The sequence below is a fragment of the Chlorocebus sabaeus genome, chromosome 24 (assembly GCF_047675955.1).
Source record: "Chlorocebus sabaeus isolate Y175 chromosome 24, mChlSab1.0.hap1, whole genome shotgun sequence".
Taxonomy (NCBI): domain Eukaryota; kingdom Metazoa; phylum Chordata; class Mammalia; order Primates; family Cercopithecidae; genus Chlorocebus; species Chlorocebus sabaeus.
The window spans coordinates 82,880,927-82,900,892 of record NC_132927.1 but is presented as its reverse complement, the minus strand read 5'-3'; the positions used below and the strand labels follow the sequence as shown (position 1 = coordinate 82,900,892).

General features: G+C 39.9%; 1 pseudogene; it reads left to right on the top strand.

The window, feature by feature from the left end:
• Positions 1 to 17,907, top strand: part of LOC103229827 (homer protein homolog 2-like) — a 150,101-nt pseudogene extending 132,194 nt beyond the window's left edge.
• Positions 17,908 to 19,966: the final 2,059 nt, after the last annotated feature.

Here is a 19,966-nt window from a genome sequence, read left to right as displayed (position 1 = left end):
TTGGTGGTGGAGGCAGAGTGAGGGGTCTCACTCACAGAAAGGGGTTTGTGGGGTGTGAACCTCCAAATGGCTTCAAATAGGGAATTCCTGTGATTCCTGACTAGATTCACCTCATATGGGAAAGAAAAGAGATGAGGGAGGAATGAGTGTTAAGTCATCAGCAGTCAGACATAAGAAAAATAGTCTGATGACTTATTCTATGTAGAAACTATAAAAATCATGAATAAAAAAGATCAGCCCAATACAGGTGGACAACAACCAGATCTACACAAAATGAGAAGACTGATTTTAAGAATAAGCAAATAATAATGAAAAGGAGGAGGAAAATGAGGAGAAAGAGGTGAAAGGCACGGGGCAGGGGATTAGACAAGCGTTGTGTTCCAATGACTTTTGTGGAGAATTTTCACTCTCTAAGATCATCTGCCTATAATGTCTTAGGTGAGATGCCTGTTCCAAAACATCAGAAGCACCAGAGGATTTCTGAGGATTCTCAGTTTAATATCTTCTATTTGAGTAGCCTTACAATAGTGTACAATTCTTGCCTATTACTATTACAATTAGAGATAGGGTCTTACTCTTTCACACAGGTTGGAGTGCAGTTCGCTGTTACCTTGAACTTCCGGCCCAAACAATCCTTCTGTTTCAGCCTCTTGACTATGTAGGACTAGAGGGGTGCATCACCAAACCCAGCTGATTTTTTTAAAAAGTTCTTTCATAGAAATGGGATCTCTCTATGTTGCCCAGGCTGGTCTCAAACTCCTAGTCTCATATGATTCCCCTTCTTCTGTTTTGCTTCTCAAAGTAGTGGAATTAAAGGCATAAGCCACCACATCTGGTCTGAACTGATTATTTAGTTGCAAAATATCAACCCAAGAATACTCTCTGAATTTTTTTCTGCAGTATTTTGGTTAATAGTGCCTGATAATATTTATTCCAATATGATTCAACAGTAGATTTTTTTCCTGAGGTTTCTTCCAATGGACATAATTTCATGGTTGAAGATCACAAAATACTGTTAAAAGATGACATGAAAGGCAACATTAAACTTTCGGTGATTGCAGTGAATATAAAACAAAAATTACTTTCAATGTTGTGTAACACACTCATGTAATAGGACAAAGGTGAGCAATGAGGGTAAAATTTCTAAATGTATGAACCTTCCAGCTCCCGAGTCATAGGGCAGTAACTGGTATGTCCTGAGGGAGGCACCCTGATGTCATAGTGCTAGTGGGATAACTCTTGGCCAAGAGAGTTTCCATATTTTATTGAAGTTTTTAATTTTTTATTTAAAGATACCAATTTACCAACATATCCAGAATATTGTGAGAGGGATTGATTCTGTATGATGTGAACAATGGCGATACCTCCCATGTTTAGATAATATTACACACCAGCTTGAGATTGAGTGTTTGATGTAATGATGCACCCGAACATTATTCCAGTTTTCATACTAATGTTTCATTTTCCTCTTTATTTTCATTTGGTTTCAAATTCATATGTCAGGTCTCTAACATGTAGGAGTTCATTTAAAAGTGTCTTTTCTTGTTGTCTATTTTGATGGGGTTTCCAGAAGATTTAAAAACTTCCTCTGCCTGCAGCACATTTTAGAATTCTGCGCTACTGTAGAACATCTGTATTTAATCCTGGTCTTTAGTTAATCTATAAGCTCTACTAAGTGCAATAACTTCTGCCTTCTGAGCTGATTTACATCAGGTAGGAGAATATATCCTAAATGAAAATTTGTATTAGTGATATAAATTATTATTTCATAACCACCACTTTTATCAAGTGTTATTCATTAAGAAACAAGTGCATTAAAGTGTTTTATTTACTGACAATTTCTCAGTTGCTGAAGGGCATTAGACTAAAGGGTCCATATTCCTGGGTCCTTATTCCTAGGAAGGCATCATGACCCTGAGTCTGGGCGTGACCTTGCAAGTGTTTCTCAACCTCCACCAGATGAGATGCTGGTCTGTGTGTTCTTGCCCCTTCCCCTGGGGTAGTGTCCTCCTGCTTTCCCCAGGTGCTCCCTCCCACAGCTCGTGTTCTCCATTGACGCCACCACCTTCCAGTTCTGCTGCCCTACCCTGCAGACTAAGGCTATCATTCCATAATATAGAGAGAGGAGCTGCTTCTCAATGGACTTTGGGTGGGGACCTCTGTTCCCATCTCAACTCCTGAGGGGTTGAAACAGTGTCCCTAGGATTCTGGTTTCAGTGGTTTTCCTTGGCAGAGCAAATTCTTAGTTCTGTAGTGGAAATAAAGGAATTGGATCTGAATATATTTTAGAAGTGTGGGCTCTTCTTTTCTCCCAGACAGACACTTCGAGAAAGGATTTTTATGACTGTCCCCTTCTCCAGGGAAAGGGTTTCAAGATGAAAGGTTAGCTTTTAATATGTGGTTCCTTAAAATTTCACACTACAAAATACTTACCACACTCAATTTCAAGCAATCCAATATGTATTTGTATTTTTTTTATTGGAGTAGCCTATATTTCATATTCCAGACTCTTCTATATGTAATTTCAAACCCTGGCTTTGTTCATCACTATGAGAACTTACTTATCCCTAAACTTGAGATTTATTGTTGGTTTTGAAACTGTAATTATCCAAAGTATTAAAGAAAATTTGCAAAGCTCCATCTTCCATGTTTATCTGTTGTTGTTGGTGCAGTTCTAAACATAAGACAAATATATTCATTTTCTATATACATTTCCAAGCTTAGTAGTAGATTTTTTAAGAATGACAAAAAAAATTCAAATATTGTTCAGCTGCTTAATAAAAAAAAGTTAGGGTAAAATTGTTTGCTAGAATACTACCCAGCATTTATAATAAGTAAATGTCTGATATACATAACTACAAGGTAAAACACCTAATTATTTACACTAACTAAAATAAGCCAAACAAGAATATATACCCTGATATTTCATTTTTTAAGTTCTGATGAATTAAACTGAATCTGCAGCAATGTAAAGATCAGTAGTTGTCAGGGAAATGAGTAGAAGAAAGAAAGGGAAAAGGAGGAAGAATATAGAAGAACAAAAGGAAATGTTGAGAATTTTCTTGTCCACCTTGATAATGATGATGGTTACATCATGTTTATCAACTATACACTTTAAATATGTGAAAGTTTATTATCTCTGAACTAAAACTTATAAAATTCATTACAAAGAACAAATGGAAACTTAGACAAAGAAGGAGTGACAGAATGATAGAAAAAATGTATATTAAATTTCATAAATACTTAAGAATTTATCTGCCTGAACCTTAGTTCTCACCATATTTTTAGGTGAATGCTAGAATGCAGCAAAAACACACATGTTCTCAATACAGGAAATGGATTCCACAAACCACACTAGGCATGTCCACCTCTGTCCTGGAGCTGGTTCAGGGAGTAATTGGGGCCAGTGATGAGGAGCACAGGCCCAGATACCAGGGTTTACCCGTCCCAGATATCAGATTTTAGACACATACTGAGCATCTCTACCTGGAGAAACCACTGGTTCTGATAAAACACAATTTACACAAGTATGTAAAAATAAAATAGGGTGATCATTTCAAAGTGTTTATCACAGCATAATTTTATAATGAGACAGCATATTTTCCAAATACCATCATTGTCACCAAATTTCTGCAAGGGACAGTCATCTCATCTGGGGACCATCTTCTCAGGCGTCCCACCCCAGTGCTTGCTATATAGTAGGAGACATGCAAATAGGGTCCTCCCTCTCCTGATGAAAACCAGCCCAGCCCTGACTCTGCAGCTCTGGGAGAGGAGCCCCAGCCTGGGATTCCCAGAGGTTTCCACTTGGTGATCAGCACTCAACACAGACCACCGGCCATGGAATTTTGGCTGAGCTGGGTTTTCCTTGTAGCTGTTTTGAAAGGTAATTCATGGAGAACTAGAGATAGTGAGTGTGAGTGGACATGAGGGAGAGAAACAGTGGATTTGTGTGGCAGTTTCTGACCTTGGTGTCTCTGTGTTTGCAGGTGTCCAGTGTGAGGTGCAGCTGGTGGAGTCTGGGAGAGGCTTGGTCCAGCCTGGGGGGTCCCTAAGACTCTCCTGTGCAGTCTCTGGATTCACCTTCAGTGACCACTACATGAGCTGGGTCCGCTAGGCTCCAGGAAAGGGGCTGGAGTGGGTAGGTTTCATGAGAAACAAAGCTAATGGTGGGAGAACAGAATACGCCGCGTCTGTGAAAGGCAGATTCACCATCTCCAGAGATGATTCCAAAAGCATCGCCAGTCTGCAAATGAGCAGCCTGAAAACCGAGGACACGGCCGTGTATTACTGTGCCAGAAACACAGTGAGGGGAACTCAGTGTGAGCCCAGAAACAAACCTCCCTACAGGGGCGCGCGGATCCCCCAGGGGGCGTTCGGGACCCACTGAGGACGGGACAGGTCCCAGGAGCCGGTGCAGGGAGAGGTTTCCTTTCTCATTAGCTGGAGAAGTCAGGTTTGTGTTTGCCGGACTCTGGAGAATTCTAGGCTGTATTTATTATGAATTTATTATGGTTAGTATTTAAATTTTAGTAATTTTTAAAACAAAAAATATATATTTAAGTATACACCTTCATGAAATAACCATTTCTAATTTTTTGCACCGATTCTTCCAGAGTTCTATTAACATTTGTTGACATCAGCAGCTACAAAGTTATAGGGACACAAATTTATAACCATAGAAAGATGTACAGGCCGGACACAGTGGCTCAGGCATGTAATTTCAGCACCTTGGAAGGCCTAGGTTGCCAGATCACATGAGGCCAGGAGTTCGAGACCAACCTGAGCAACACAGTGAACCTCTGTCTCTACTAAAAATACAAAAATTAGCCGGGCGTGTTGGCACGTGCCTTTAATCCCAGCTACTTGGTAGGCTGAAGCAGGAGAATCACTTGAACCCGGAATGCATAGATTGCAGTGACCTAAGATGGCACCACTGCACTCCAGCCTGAGCGACAGAGCAAGATTCCATCTTAAAAACTAAAAATAAGTTTAAAAAAAACAAAGAAAAATACATAAATGCACAGACCTACGCATAATGTGTAGGAATTAATAATAAACATTACAATAAAATAATTCTAAAAATATGTCCTAAAGAATCAAACTTAATGAGCTACATGTAAAATATTAGAGTGTTTCATTATTGATTTTGTTTATTTTTAATTGTTTACATCAATTGATTTGTATTTGTTCATTTAACTACTGTTAACGAATGGTCATTTCAAATGTGGTTGTCACAATAAATAAGAATTTCAGGTGACGAATGATAATTATCTTAACCATTTCTTAATAACCTTAGTTATTCCATATTGTATTCACAAATCATAACATTACTTCTTACCTTGTAAATATAAGGCGCTGCAGGAGTCGGCGGCCAGCGCGGAGCAGAGGAAGAGGCCGTGACATCCACAGAGAGAAGGAGAAGAACACGCAGCTGAGGAGGAGGAGCGAGGAGCTGGAGGCCGAGCTCCGAGAAAAGGAGGCAGAGCTGGAAGATCTCCGAAAACAAAGTGAACTCACACCTCAGCTCAGGTCAGAGCGCGACGGTGTCTCTGAGAAGATGGAGGCCGCAGAGAGTCGATCAAAACCAGGAAGACAAAGCGCGTTCCCTAAAGACAGGCGCTGAGGAGAATAAATTCCGACAGCGCCACCTGGAGGTGGAGGTGAAGAGCTTCCTGGAGGTGCTGGACCGGAAGATCCACGACTCGCATGACTTCCGCCCAGGCCTCCTAAGCTGGGCACTGACAACCAGGGATGGCCCAGGCCCGGGTCCCCGCCTGTGAGTCCCAAGCGTGTGTGTGAGACCAGATGGCGCTAGGACGTTCCCTGTGTGCGTTGCTTCTGTAAATGCAGGTGCAGTTTGTTGTGTCTCCAAACCAGTTGTGCCGTCCACTCACGCCTTTCCAGAATGGAAATCTCCTCTCACTTCTCTGGTCTTGTGAGGGTGTGGACAACTGGAAGATTCTGACTCGGGAATCCAGAACCAGGTCTACCTTCAACATTTACGCAGTCAGGCCAGGGATGTTTATATCTTTCATAAGGGCTGTTGCAACCATATGAACTGAACAAAAAATTTTTCTAATCCAAATACTGATACTCTTTTCACCAAGCCACCCGAGTCCTTTTATCAAATAGCATTCAGAGTATTTGAACCTCCACCAGGCACCAACCCCGGATGGAGCAGAGAGAACAACATTCCTCTCCGTCAACATCGAGAGGCTTTTAAACAACTGTTTAGTGGAGACTTACCGAGAAATGGAAAACAGGTTTCTGGTGGCTGCATTTTCTGACCTGGGAATCGCCTCCATCCCCGATCCTGCCCCCTGCCCCCCAGTTTGTGTGGTTGCGACAATGTTCCTTTTTCGGTTTTAATTTCTGAACAGATGATTGTGGTGTGGGAACAGCACACAGTGAGGGTGTCTAGCACATGCCTGGCACAAAGTAGGCGCTTAACAAATATTTGCGCAGCTCATGCCTGTAATCCTAGCGCAATGGGAGATTGAGGCAGGCAGATCACCTACCTTAAAATAATTATTTTTTTCAAGGCCCCACTCAAAACCAGGGTATTATTAGAGGTGTAATAATTGGGCCAATATTGAAAATACATTCAATTTAGTTCATGTGATCTCAAATATCTTTTTTAAAAGTTGTTCTGTTGTAATAGAACACAAAATATTAGTAATTTACACTAATGACACAGGTTACAATATTGTATATATAATTTAGTGTCATTTGATTGGAAAAAAAACATGTTCCTCATGTCTTGACTATTTTTTCCTTCCCTATGAAATGTATGCTTATAAATTATTAAGTTTCAGGTGTTACCGTTATCTTTTTGATTTCTGGGATTTAATTTTAGTAGGTATACTCAAATGCATTTTGTTAATTCACATAACAATGTTCATATTTTGGAGAGATTTTAATATTAATCTTGTTTGCTGAATTTCAAACTATTCTACCTTTTCTGTTGTTTTTATGAGATAAATTTTATACATAAGAAAAAAATGCATAGATCTGAAATGTGTCACAAGCTAGTTTCTGGCAAATGTGAATACTGTTGTTCCCAGCACCTAAGGAAGCCTGAAGAGCAAGTCCATCCCCACAACATACGTCTTCCTCTGTGCCTGCGGTCAAATCCTGCATGGGGAAATGTTTCGATTTCTGACTCTATAGATCTATTTTTCCCTGCTTTGAACTTTATATTAATGGAATCAAACTTTATAGACATTTTATTGGTGAGGAACTTCTTTGCTATCTTTGAGGTTAATTCGTGATATTTAATGTATAAAATTACATCAACATATTGACACTTATTCAATTAATGGACTGACTCTGATACGAAAACTCAAAATGTTCATGTACATATGGAGAGAGAGAGAGAGAGAGAGCAGAGAGATTTTACATCTGAGTCAGCCCATTAAGTAAATAAATGACAATATTTTGATTGATTTTCCTGTCAATACACTTTAAATTTGTTTCCAGTTTATGAATCTTATAAGCAGAGCTGTTACATACATCTTAGTGTAAGTTTTACTATGTTCTTTTCATTTTTATTGAGAAAATGTGAAGTATATGTTTCTTTATTCTCAGAGTAAGTTTATTTTTTTTCAGTTGTATTGAGGTGTAATTGAAATATTTTAATAATGTATATGTTTGAGGTACACCACTTGATGTTTTGATATTATATTAGCCCATTTTTATATTGCTATGAAGAAATGCCCAAGACTGAGTAGTTTGAAAAAACAAAAATGTTTAATTGGCTCACAGTTCTACAGGCTGTATAGGAGATGCAGTGGCTTCTCCTTTCCAGGAGACTCAGGAAAGTTATAATCATGGCAGAAGACAAAGGGGAGTAGGCACATCACATGGCCAGAGCAGAAGCCACAGGAAGTGGTAAGGGGTGTCTACACACTGTTAGACAACCAGCTCTCATGAGAACTCATGCACTGTTATGAGAACAGTACCAGGTGTTGATTCTAAACCATTCATGAAAGACCCACACTATGACCCAGTCATCACACACCAGGTCCCACCTTCACAACCGAGGATTATAATACAACATGAGATTTGGGACAGGACACAGATCCAAACCACATCCAATATAATTGTAAAATGCTCATCATACTCAAGGTAATTTGTATATCCATCATGTCACAGAGGTACCGCTTTATTTTTTTTTAAATGTACTATGGGTGTGAGTGTATGTGTCTGATGAGAATACCTAAGATCGACCCTTTTAGCAAAAATTATTTTACAGTACAGTATTAAATACAGGAACATTGCTGTACGTTAGATCTCCAGAACTCATTCACCCTGCACAACTGAAACTATGTACCCTTTGACCAATATCACCCGATTTCCCTCTCCTCCCAGGTCTGGGACCCACTATTTTGCTCTCTGCTTTCAAGAGCTTGAATATTTTAGATCCCACATGTAAATGAGATCATGCAGTGTTTGTCTTTCTGCATCTGGCTTGTTCCACTTAACATCATGTCCTCCAGGCCCATCCGTGTTGTTGCAAATGTTAGAATTTCCTTCTTTTCAAAGCCAAATAAAATTCAGTTTTATATATACACATTTTTTATACATTCATCCATTTACAGTCATTAAATTATTTTACAAATCTACACTATTACTAATAATCTTGCAACGAACATGTCTTTGGCAAAATAATTTTATTCCCTTTGAATATATAACAAGAAGTGGGATCACCAGATTATATGACAGCTTTATTTTCAACTTACCAAGTAATCAATCCTACCACAGCATATTCCTTTTTCCCCACATTCTTGCCAACATTTGTCATCTATTACATTTCTGATAATAGCCATATTAACTGGTGTGAGGTGGTATCACATTGTGCTTTTTATTTGAATTCCTCTGATAGTTAGGAATGTTGAGAACCTTTTCATTTTCTATTTGCCATGCATGTATCTTCTGAAAAAAATTATCCAGGTTTTTGCCCTTTTTTATCAGGTCATTTGTTATTTCCTATTGAGTTGTATGGGTTATTTATACATTTGGGTAGAACTTCTTGTCAGATACATAATTGCACATAGTTTTTCCTGTGCTTTGTTATTAAATTCAAAGAAATCAGTTCCGAATTAATGGCAGGAAAAAATTTTTTTTCCTCCATGTCATTTATAAGTTTATGGCTTCAGGTATTATGTCCATTGTTAGTTGATTTTTATATGGAGTTAGAGAAGGCCTAATTTTATTTCTTATGCATATGGATGCCCAGTTTTCACACCATTATTGAAAAGACCATCCTTTCTCTACTGTGTGCTCTTGGCACAGAAAATCAGGAAGAGACATAATGACTAAAGAAAATAGATGAATATTCTTGATGAACATAGACCTAAACATCCTCAACAAAATACTATCAAATGGAATCCAGAAGCACTTTAAAATGTGATACATGATGGTCAAGTGGGCATTGCCCCTGGGATGCAAAGCTCATTCAATATCTACAGTAACTGTGATTCACAATGTAATCAGAATAAAAGCAAAAACCATATTATTATGTCAGTGGTTGCTGAGAAAGATTTTGATAGGATCCAACATCCACTTATGATAAAAACCCTCAACAGACTAGACATCAAAGCATCATACATCAGCATAATAATAGCCATCTATGACAAACCCACAGTCAACCTCATACTAAATGAGCCAATTCATACACTTGTCTTTATAAATTACCCAGTCTTAGGTGTTTCTTTATAGTGTGAGAATGGACTAATACAGCATCCAAATAGGAAAGGAAGTCAATCCATCCATCTTCACTGATCATGATTTCTATACCTAGAAAATCCTAAAAACTCTGCCAAAATAATTCTAAAATAAACAACTTTAGTAAAGTGTCAGGATATAAAATCGATGGACAAAAATTGCCAGCCTTTCTATATGCCAACCACATCCAAGCTGAGAGCATAATCAAGAACACAATCCTATCCAACTTACAATATCCATAAAGAAAAGGAAATGCCTGGGAATACAGATAACAAACAAGGTGAAAGATCCCTACAAAGCGAACTACAGAACACAGTGGAAATAAGTCATAAATGACACAAATAAATGGGAAAACATCTCATGCTCATGGACTGGAAGAATCAATATTGTAAAAATTGTCATACTGCTCAAAGGAATTCACAGATTCAATGCTATTTACATAAAACTATCATCATTCTTCACAGAATTAGAACTAAATCTATTCTAAAATGTTTATGGAACCACAAAAGACCTTGAATAGCTGAAGCAATCCTAAACAAAAAGAACAATGCCAGAGGCATCATAATACTGACCTTAAATTATACCATAACGTCTTGCTAACAAAAGCAGCTTGGTACTGGTACGAGAGCAGACACGCAGAAAAAAAAATTGATCAACATACAAAACAGAAATAAAGTTGCACACCTGCAACCATTTCATCTTTGACAATGCTGACAAAAAGAAGCAATGGGGAAAAAACTCTGTATTCAGTAAATGGTGCTGGGACAACTGGATTCTGACAGACATGCAGAATGCAAGAGTGAAGGAGGCTGTGCAGCTTCTACCTAGATTTCAGATGTGTAGAGAGCTCTGCATACCCAGGAAGAAACCTGCTGACAGGAGTGGAGCCACCACAGAAAGCCTCTACTAGAGCAGTGTCAAAGATGGGGAAAGATGGAGTTGGAGCCCCCATTCAGAGTCCCCACTAGGGCACTTCATAGTAAAGTTGTGGGAATGTGGCCACAACCCTCAAGACCCCAGAATGGTAGAGCCATGGGCAGCTTGCACCCTCAGCCTAGAAAAGCTCCCAGCACTTGATTCTCTCTCCTGAAGGCAGCCCCGTGGTCTGTACCCAGCAAAGTTGTAGGGATGGGATGCCTGAGGTTTTGGGGGCCCACCCCTTGTTCCAGTGTGCTGTGGTTGAAGTACATAAAGTCAAGAGATTATTTTGTAGCTTTAGGATTTAATATCTGCAGTGCTGGGTTTTGTATGTGTGTGGGGCCTGTTGGTTGTTCCTTTGTCCAATTTATCCCTTTGGAATTGGAATTATTTACCCAATGCCTGCATCATCATTGCACCTTGGAAGTAAACAACTTTTTATTTTTTAATTTGCAAGCTCACAGCTAGAGGGAAATTGCCTTAAGACTCAGATGAGACTTTGGACATTTGAGTTGGAAGTTAATCAAGTTAAGATTTTGGGAACTATTGAAAAAAGGTGATTATATTTTGCAATGTAAGAAGAATAGGAGAACTTTGGGTCCTAGAGTGCGACGATATCATTTAGAGGTTTTCCCCTCCCAGTATCATGGTGAAATGTGACCCACAATGTTGGTGGTAGGGCCAACTGGGAGGTTTTGGGTCACGGGGAGATTTTTCAGGACTGGCTTGGCATCCACCCCACAGTAATTAGTGAATTCTTGCTGTATTAGCTACTGTGAGATCTGATTGTTCAAAAGAGTCTGGCAACCCTCCTACACTCCCATTTCCCCCCTCCTCACCACATGACATAGCCCTCTTCCCCTTGGCTTCCAGCATGACTGTAAGCTTCCTGAGGCCCTCACAAAAAGCAGATGCTGGTGCCGTGCTTCTCACACAGCCTGCAGATCTGTAAGCCAAATAAGGTTCTTATCTTTGTAAAGCACTTGGCCTCAGGTATTAATTTATAGCGAGGTAAAATAGACTAATGCGCTGCCCAAAGCAATATACAGAGTCCATGCAATTTCTTTCAAGTAACTAATATAATTGACTACTTATTTTTAAAAATCCTAAAATTCATATTGAACCAAAAAAAGAGTCTGAATAGCAAAAGCAATCCTAACCAAAAAGAACAAAGCTGGAAGTACCACATTCCCTGACTTTAAACTACACAACACAAATCTAATAAGAAAGGCAGCATGGTAGAGGTAGAAGAAAATCAAGAGCCCAAACATATAGCCAGATACCTGCAACCAACAGTTCTTTGACAAAACTGACAACATATACACTGGAGAAACAAACCTCTATTCAATAAGTGGTGCTGGGAGAATTAGATTACCTTATGCAGAAGAATAACATGAGACTTCTATATCATCATAGACACCAGTTAACTGAATATGGAGTCAATGTTTACATTTATAAACTCAAAATATAAAAATACTTGAAGAAAATCTAAAATAAATTCCTCTGGACATTGGCCTAAACAAATAAAATATGACTAACACTTCAAAAGCAAATGCAATGAAAACAAAATTAGAGAAACAGGATTAGTTGAACCAAAGATCATCTGCACATCAAAAGAAATAACCAATATGGTGAACAGACAACCTGTGAATGGTAAAAAAAAAAAAAAAAAAAAAAAGTTTGCAATTTATTCATCAAAGGGCTAGTATATAGAATCTACAAGTAACTCAAATAAGTCAACTAGAAATAACAACTTCATTAAAGAGTGAGCAAAAAACAGATGTTTCTCAAAAGAAGACACAGAAGTGGTCAACACAAATAAGAAAACATACTCAGCATCACCAATCATCTGATAAATGTAAATCACAAACAAAATTATATAGCATCTTCCACCAGTCAGAATGGCTGTTATTATAAATAATAAACAGCAGGTGTGTGCAGAGAATCATAGGAAAAATAATGCTTTTTATATGATTGATGAGAATATAAATTTGTACAACCTCTATGAAAACCAATACAGAAGTTTCTCAAATAACTAAAATTAGAATTACCATTCAACTCTGTAATCCCTCCCAGTGGGTATATTCCTCCCAAAAGGAAACTTTTATATCAGAAAAAAGTTACCTACATTCCTATTTTTATTGCAACACTATTTTCAATAGAAAAGTCACGTAATCTCTCTAAGTGTCAATCAGTGGAAGATTAGATAGATAAAACGTGATAGATGTAAATCATGGAATGCTATGCAGCCATAAAAAATGAAATTGTGTCTTTCACAGCAACGTGGATAGAATTGAAGGACTTTATCCTAAATAAAATAACTCCAAAAAATTATCTCTTATAATTGGAAGGTAAACGATGGGTGCACATGTATGTAGATAAAAACAGTAGACACTGGGGACTGCAAAAGAGGGCAAGGTGAGAGGAAACTGAGGGTTAAAAAGTTACCTACTGGCTCCAACGTTCACTATTGGGTGATAGTTGCACCAGAAGCACAAACCTCATCTCTATGAAATATATTCATGTTACAAAAATGCACATGTCCACTTTGATTCTATAAAAATAAAAACAGAACTAAAACATGAACAGAATTGTGAGACTGCTAGCTAGATTTATCAACAAACAAGGAAAATGCAAAGGAGCAATTCTTTGTTTTGGAACCTTTTCTTATTTTCTGTTCCTGTAAGAAATTGTAGACTATTATCCTATATTCGTTTCTGAAGCACTAGCATTAGCCATTTCTCAAAGAAATTCTGATTCCTTTTTTTCTTTCTTTCTTTTATTATTTATTTATTTATTTATTTTTGAGACAGAGTCCAGGCTCACTGCAACGTCCACCTCCCCGGTTCTAGCGATTCTCCTGTCTCAGCCTCCCAGGTAGCTGGGATTACATTGGGATTACAGACATGCAACACCACACCTGGCCAATTTTTGTATTTTTAGTAGAGGCGAGGTTTTACTGTGTTGGCCAGGCTGGTCTCGAACTCCTGACCTCAAATGATCTGCCTGCTTCAGCCCGCAAAAGTGTCGGAATTATGGGAATTACTAATTTGAAAATGAATCCAACTTCCAGGAGAGATGAAAATTCCTTTGTGGTGAAGGGGGTGAAGATTGGAGATATGATTGAGCACTGAGGTTGTCATATACATATCTACACTCAATATGAAATGATGAAATCAAGTGAGGATCTAGAATGAATTCGCTTGAAACCACAGCATATTCTCAAAGGCACCTAGTGCTCCATCACAAGGGTGATGAACTTTTGAAACCAGTAAAATGTGAGAGCACAGGAAGTGATAAAGTTATCACGTTTACATGAAGTTTGTTTAATGTGCCAAGGGCTTGTACAGATTAATCACACACAAATATACACAATGTATTTCTGCATACATAGATGTCTAGAGAATAATCCTCTTAGAGAAAATTCTTCAGTTTACAGAAATCCGTGTAAGTTGTGGATCTCATGGGGAAGTGTCTCTTTATGAATACTGGTCCGTTTTTCAAGTATGGAAAGGTTATCTCTGTTGGAGTAGGCTTCTAACTGTGTGGATATCTTTCTTTTTTTTTTTTTTTGAGACGGAGTCTCGCTCTGTCGCCCGGGCTGGAGTGCAGTGGCCGGATCTCAGCTCACTGCAAGCTCCGCCTCCCGGGTTCACGCCATTCTCCCGCCTCAGCCTCCCGAGTAGCTGGGACTACAGGCGCCCGCCACCTCGCCCGGCTAGTTTTTTGTATTTTTTAGTAGAGACGGGTTTCACCATGTTAGCCAGGATGGTCTCGATCTCCTGACCTCGTGATCCGCCCGTCTCGGCCTCCCAAAGTGCTGGGATTACAGGCTTGAGCCACTGCGCATTGTGTGGATTTCTTAATTGCTTCTTGAGTTGTAACAAATGAACCAAAAAAATGACTAACCGGATTTTCATGGCTGTGTTGATAAAGATTTCTTATAAGCTTTCTGTCAATTATTTGAGACCGGTTTTCCTGATTTTTTTCTTCGATAGATACATGTTCACAAGATCTCAGGAAACCACCTCTCAGGTGCTTTATTTTAAAAGACTAGCTTCCTAGGAAAAGAAGCTTCTGACTAACCATGATGAGCTCGTTTCATCTGCAAACCATCAAGTTTGAGACCTCATTGTCAAGAATCATGAAAATTTTAACTCCAATGTGCTGAAAATCATGAATCTTGAAATCTTGAATTTAATATTGATTGGCATTGACAAAAATGGTTCATTCTTGAGTGCGTCCTATGTTGCTGGCTCAGCATATCAGTGAACTGAGGATCCTCCCTTAGCTCCCTCTGTCTGTAACACTGAGTGGATTAACAATCTTCAGAGTCATCCATGAAGGAGAGTCCTGAGGTTCGTGGGATTCTTGTAGACACTCAGGGGAACAAAAGAAAGAAACAGAATTGAGGACTGCCCAGCCATTTCCACATCACTAGGAATAATTACCATCTAAGTATAAAGGTCTACATATTCAGAAAACCCTGCATGACAGGCTGATGGAAAAAAAATTTCAATCCCACAGAGGCTCCACAGCAACCGTTACAGTTCTTTCAGGGAAGAAATAATCTCCAAGTTAAGTGAGTCAGTAAAGATGCTCTGAGATACAGTAAAAATTGGATTGGGCCCAGATTTGTCTGAGTTCAATGTAATTATCATACTCAGCTGCTGCTCCGATATGGACTGAGTATGGATAATTTAAATGAGCCTGACTGTGTGGTTTGTTATATGAAAATCTGAACTAAATAAACATAAAGGGCATGTCTGGACTAGCATGAGGGTGAGAGATCCAGGGAACCCCACCCCCCATACTCTTATCGCCCTTTCCTCCAGGAACCTCCAGGTTCTCAGGGTGAGAATCCACCTAGATGCCTGCCTGGCTCTATTACCATAATCATGGAGACCATCATAATCAGAGACCAAAATCTCTGATAAATACACCCGGACCTTGTTCCGACATACAAATAGGGGAAGGACGTTTTTAGATCCTTATGTACGTGGCGAAAGGCGGATCTATTCCCATTACAAGCCCATACCAGCAACCTACGTTTATCATGAAAATGGGTAAAATTAGCCAATAGGGGTATATTTAAGAAAATTTTCCTGTGATGTTCCAGCCAGAAAACAGCAAAAATCAGCTTCACACCTGGAGACTTCCTGTATCGGGCACAGCCCGAAGAAAGAAGATCACCAGAGTATTAAGATTCATCTGTAAGAACATGTAATGCTTCCATGTTCCACACATTACGTCTCACCAGTTTAGTCTTTATGGATTAAATATGAGAGTGTGGCAATGCATGAACTCTGTCTGAGGAGGAATATAGGAGAAAAAAGGTTAAGGAAAATAGAGCAATTTGAAGCTTCTGACAACAGCAACTTCAGCACCAATAAAATGATTTCACCCTCATTGGCCTCAAATTTACTTCTCATGGCGCATCTGCAGGGTTCCCAAGTGAGACCAGGTGAATCCAATGTGCATGCACCTCCCAGCTGTCCACTTGTATTCTGTTTTCTTCTGTTTGCAGAAACTAGACACATGCTCAGCCTTAGTGAGAGTGTAAGAAGTGTTTTCCGTGAGATGGATACCAGAGAAAAAGGGCAAACATGGGATCCATTAATGTAAAATGTAAAAATTAGCCACAGTGTGTGTGTGTGTGTGTATATATATGTGTGTGTGTGTATATATATGTGTGTGTGTGTGTGTCTTGAATAGGGTTGGAGTGGGCTTCTATCCACATGCACCTGCAACCTGCAAGTATTCTCAGGTGCAATAATCAACTGTAGGACCCTAAAGGAAATGAGTCTCCCCCAAACCTCTGAAGAGTTTTTGGGTTCACCATGTGTCCAATGATTCAGTGCCTCTTGAGCTCCAGGAAAGGGCTCCCTGGTGATGCATGAGATCTTTTCCTGGAGTCTCTTTGTAGAGTTCACTGGGTTTCCTAAGGGCAATTCACTATTTCAAAAGATGGTGAAAGAAGCATGTGGTGTCCCTAAAGGAGAATTCTGAGCCAGGGCACAACCACTTTATACTGAGTTGGATACACTGGTAGGAATATACTCTGTCAGCTCAGATAGAAACCTCCCTGCATGGTGGGGGCTGGGCTGCAGGGGGCGCTCCGGATACACCCAGAGCAGGCTCCCGCCCTAGAGCAGGTGCACAGGGGACTGGGGAGAGGTTCCTCCCAGGGCCTGGGACTTCCTTTAAAAATATCTAAAATAAGTATTTCGCACAGACTGCTGAAGTTTGTATAAATATCTATTCAATTGTGAGCATTTATCAAACCGGATGTTGTAATGAGAACCACTTTTACAATGGGGATTTCAAACTCTGCTGGATATCTTAGCAGCAAGCAGCTGGAGGTCAGGAAGAGATCCTTTTTTATAAATAAGTGCAAGTTTTGGAGCAACACACATTCCCAAATAACTCGTTCACACAGTAAGGTCTACAAATGGTTCAAGTTGCCCTGAGATATTCAAATGTGTGTTCAAAGTGAGGTGCGTGTCCTGGGGGAGCTTGTTCCCCCGTGGGGGAAGCTCTGTCGACACAGAGTTCAGGGATGTGTAGGGGACGCATGGCCTCTAACAGGATTATGGCTTGAACCCTCACCTTCTACAGTTGTGTCGTCCATGTGGCATGTATTTGCTCTTTCTCACACTGGGTCAGGAATTGGGCTATTAAATAGCATCCTTCATGAATATGCAAATAACTGAGATGAATATAGTATCTCTGTGCCCTGAGAGCATAACCCAACAACCACACTCCTCCTCGGGAGAATTCCCTAGTGCACAGCTCCTCACCATGGACTGGACCTGGAGGATCCTCTTCTTGGTGGCAGCAGCAACAGGTAAGGGACTCCCCAGTCCCAGGGTTGAGGAGGAAACCAGGCCAGTCAAGTGAGACTTCACCCACTCATGTCTCCTCTCCACAGGTACCAACTCCCGTTGCAGCTGGTGCAGTCTGGGCCTGAGGTGAAGCCACCTGGGGCCACAGTGAAGGTTTCCTATAAGGTTTCTGGTTATGAATTGGGTATGATAGACCCCTGGACAGGGCCTTGAGTGGATGGGATGGATCATCACCTACACTGGGAACCCAACGTATGCCCAGGGCTTCACAGGACGGTTTGTCTTCTCCATGGACACCTCTGTCAGCACGGCGTATCTTCAGATCAGCAGCCTAAAGGCTGAGGACACGGCCAAGTATTACTGTGCGAATTACACAGTGTGGAAACTCACGTCCCGAGAGTTTCAGAAACCCTAAGGAAGGAGGCAGCTGTGCTGAACTGAGGCAGTGGTGCAGCAGTTTTCTTAACTTCCATATTATCTCATTTTGTATTGAGTTCCACTTTTATATCAGCCAAGAATATGGGATAGAGGGGTGCTCCTAAGTGATTGTTAACTTGCCCATTTTGATGGGTTTTCCAGAAGACGTGAGAAGCCACTTTGTTTGCAAAGCATCCCAAAGCCATGCCCTGCTCCAGAAACACGTGTACCCATTTCCTGGCCTTTGATTAACTGACAAGCTCTCATCAGTGCGCCTGGACTAATTTCACATCAGGTAGAAAAATGTGCTGTAAAGCAAGGTTAGCGTTGTAATAGCAATTCCTACTTAATAACCGTCAACATCGTTGTTGTGTGATCCATCAAATAATTACGTTAATTGAAGGTTCTCAATGGGAGTTTCTAATAAATATAAGGGATGTATAGAAGTTCCCCTAATTAAAATTAAACAATTGTGAAGACAACCTCAATGTTCAACCATATTTCCACCCTTCACACCCTTCACCACAAAGGAAGTTTCATCTCTCCTGGAAGTTGGGTTCATTTTCAAATTAGTTATTTTTTATTTTAATATCTCAAGATTATTGTATGTGATATTTTAGCAGAAAGTGAATTATGGGAACTTGAACTAACCAACTGAAAATACATTCACAACTAATTAATCAAGATGCCAGAATGTGATGGGCTCCAGGCATTTTAAATTCAACAGGCTTTGTAACCAGGCTTTAAATTTACACATCTTCCTGTTACCTTCACAGCACAGTCAACTCCCATTATATAAGAAATCATGAGTGCATTCCCAAGGGTCATGCATAGTTATAAAAATAGACATGGTGAGATGAAGAGTCGATTGTTTAAATTCCCCTCTGAAAAAGCAGCATCAACCCAATGAACCACTCTCTTCCCTCTGTGACTAGAGCTATGTCGCAGACCACATGGACCTAAATCCTTAATGGAGATAACATGACTACATAAATTGGACTGATCGCTTTCATGCTATAAAATTAATAGGTGACTCTGCACTCCAGCCTGGGCAACAGAGCAAGTCTTGTCTGTAAAATACAAAGGAAAGATAAATTAATAGATACTGACTGACATTTCCGATATTATTTTCATAAACCGAATTTAATTATACCCACATTGTTACCTACATCTTCATTGAAAAGTTCCTAGTTATGTTGAGTTCCATCAACACTCCACGTGTCCAAATCTGGACATCCAAGAGAGTCTGGAGGATAAAACACAATGAGGACAGTGAACCTGGTGTATATTCAGCACCTCTTAACTCAGGAGGACTCCGTACACCCTGGAACAGTCTGCTTTTCTGAATGGCTCACAATGACTCCGGCTCACTCTCCATCATCCTCAAACATCTGGCCCCTGTTTGCCCTAAGTTCACTCTCTGCTCCTAGTCTATGCTCTGACGTATTTGCAGAGGTGAAAATGAGCTGTCAGACAGAACTTACTTCTCAGCTCAACATGGAATTTACTGTTTCATTTAATGACCACTCTTTCCATGATGGTTGGTTTCTTTTGGCCTGTTTATTACTGGTGATTTTCAAGGGAATCTCACTTGAATCTTTACTCTTTTGCATTTTGTCTCCATGACAATGTTGGGAAGTTTTTCCTCTAGCATTATAACATGATCCAGCCACCTGACACATATGTGGCAAAAAATACCTACAAATTCAGAAGTTCTTTGGTTTTCTTTGCACAAAATATAATTGTTGCTCTTCTGTGTGTGAGCATATCCTAGCATCCCTGTACACACCCATGTAGATGTCTACAAGCCTATGAATTTATTCCCTGTAAATAAAAAAAATCTCAATTTCCCTCAATGTTCATAATTCTCCTGAGGGTGAGGAAGGTATTTCTGTTCAAACAAATGGCCCAGAGAACACCTGGTAGGTAGGTAAGGAGCTCACTTCGCTCTGGATATTGAGTCTGTCTGTCTCTTTCCCTCTGTCTTCTCACAGAAGGTCAGCCCACTTGTTCAGCTCCTAAGAAGAGAGCCCAGGTTTAGCCGGATTATACAACAC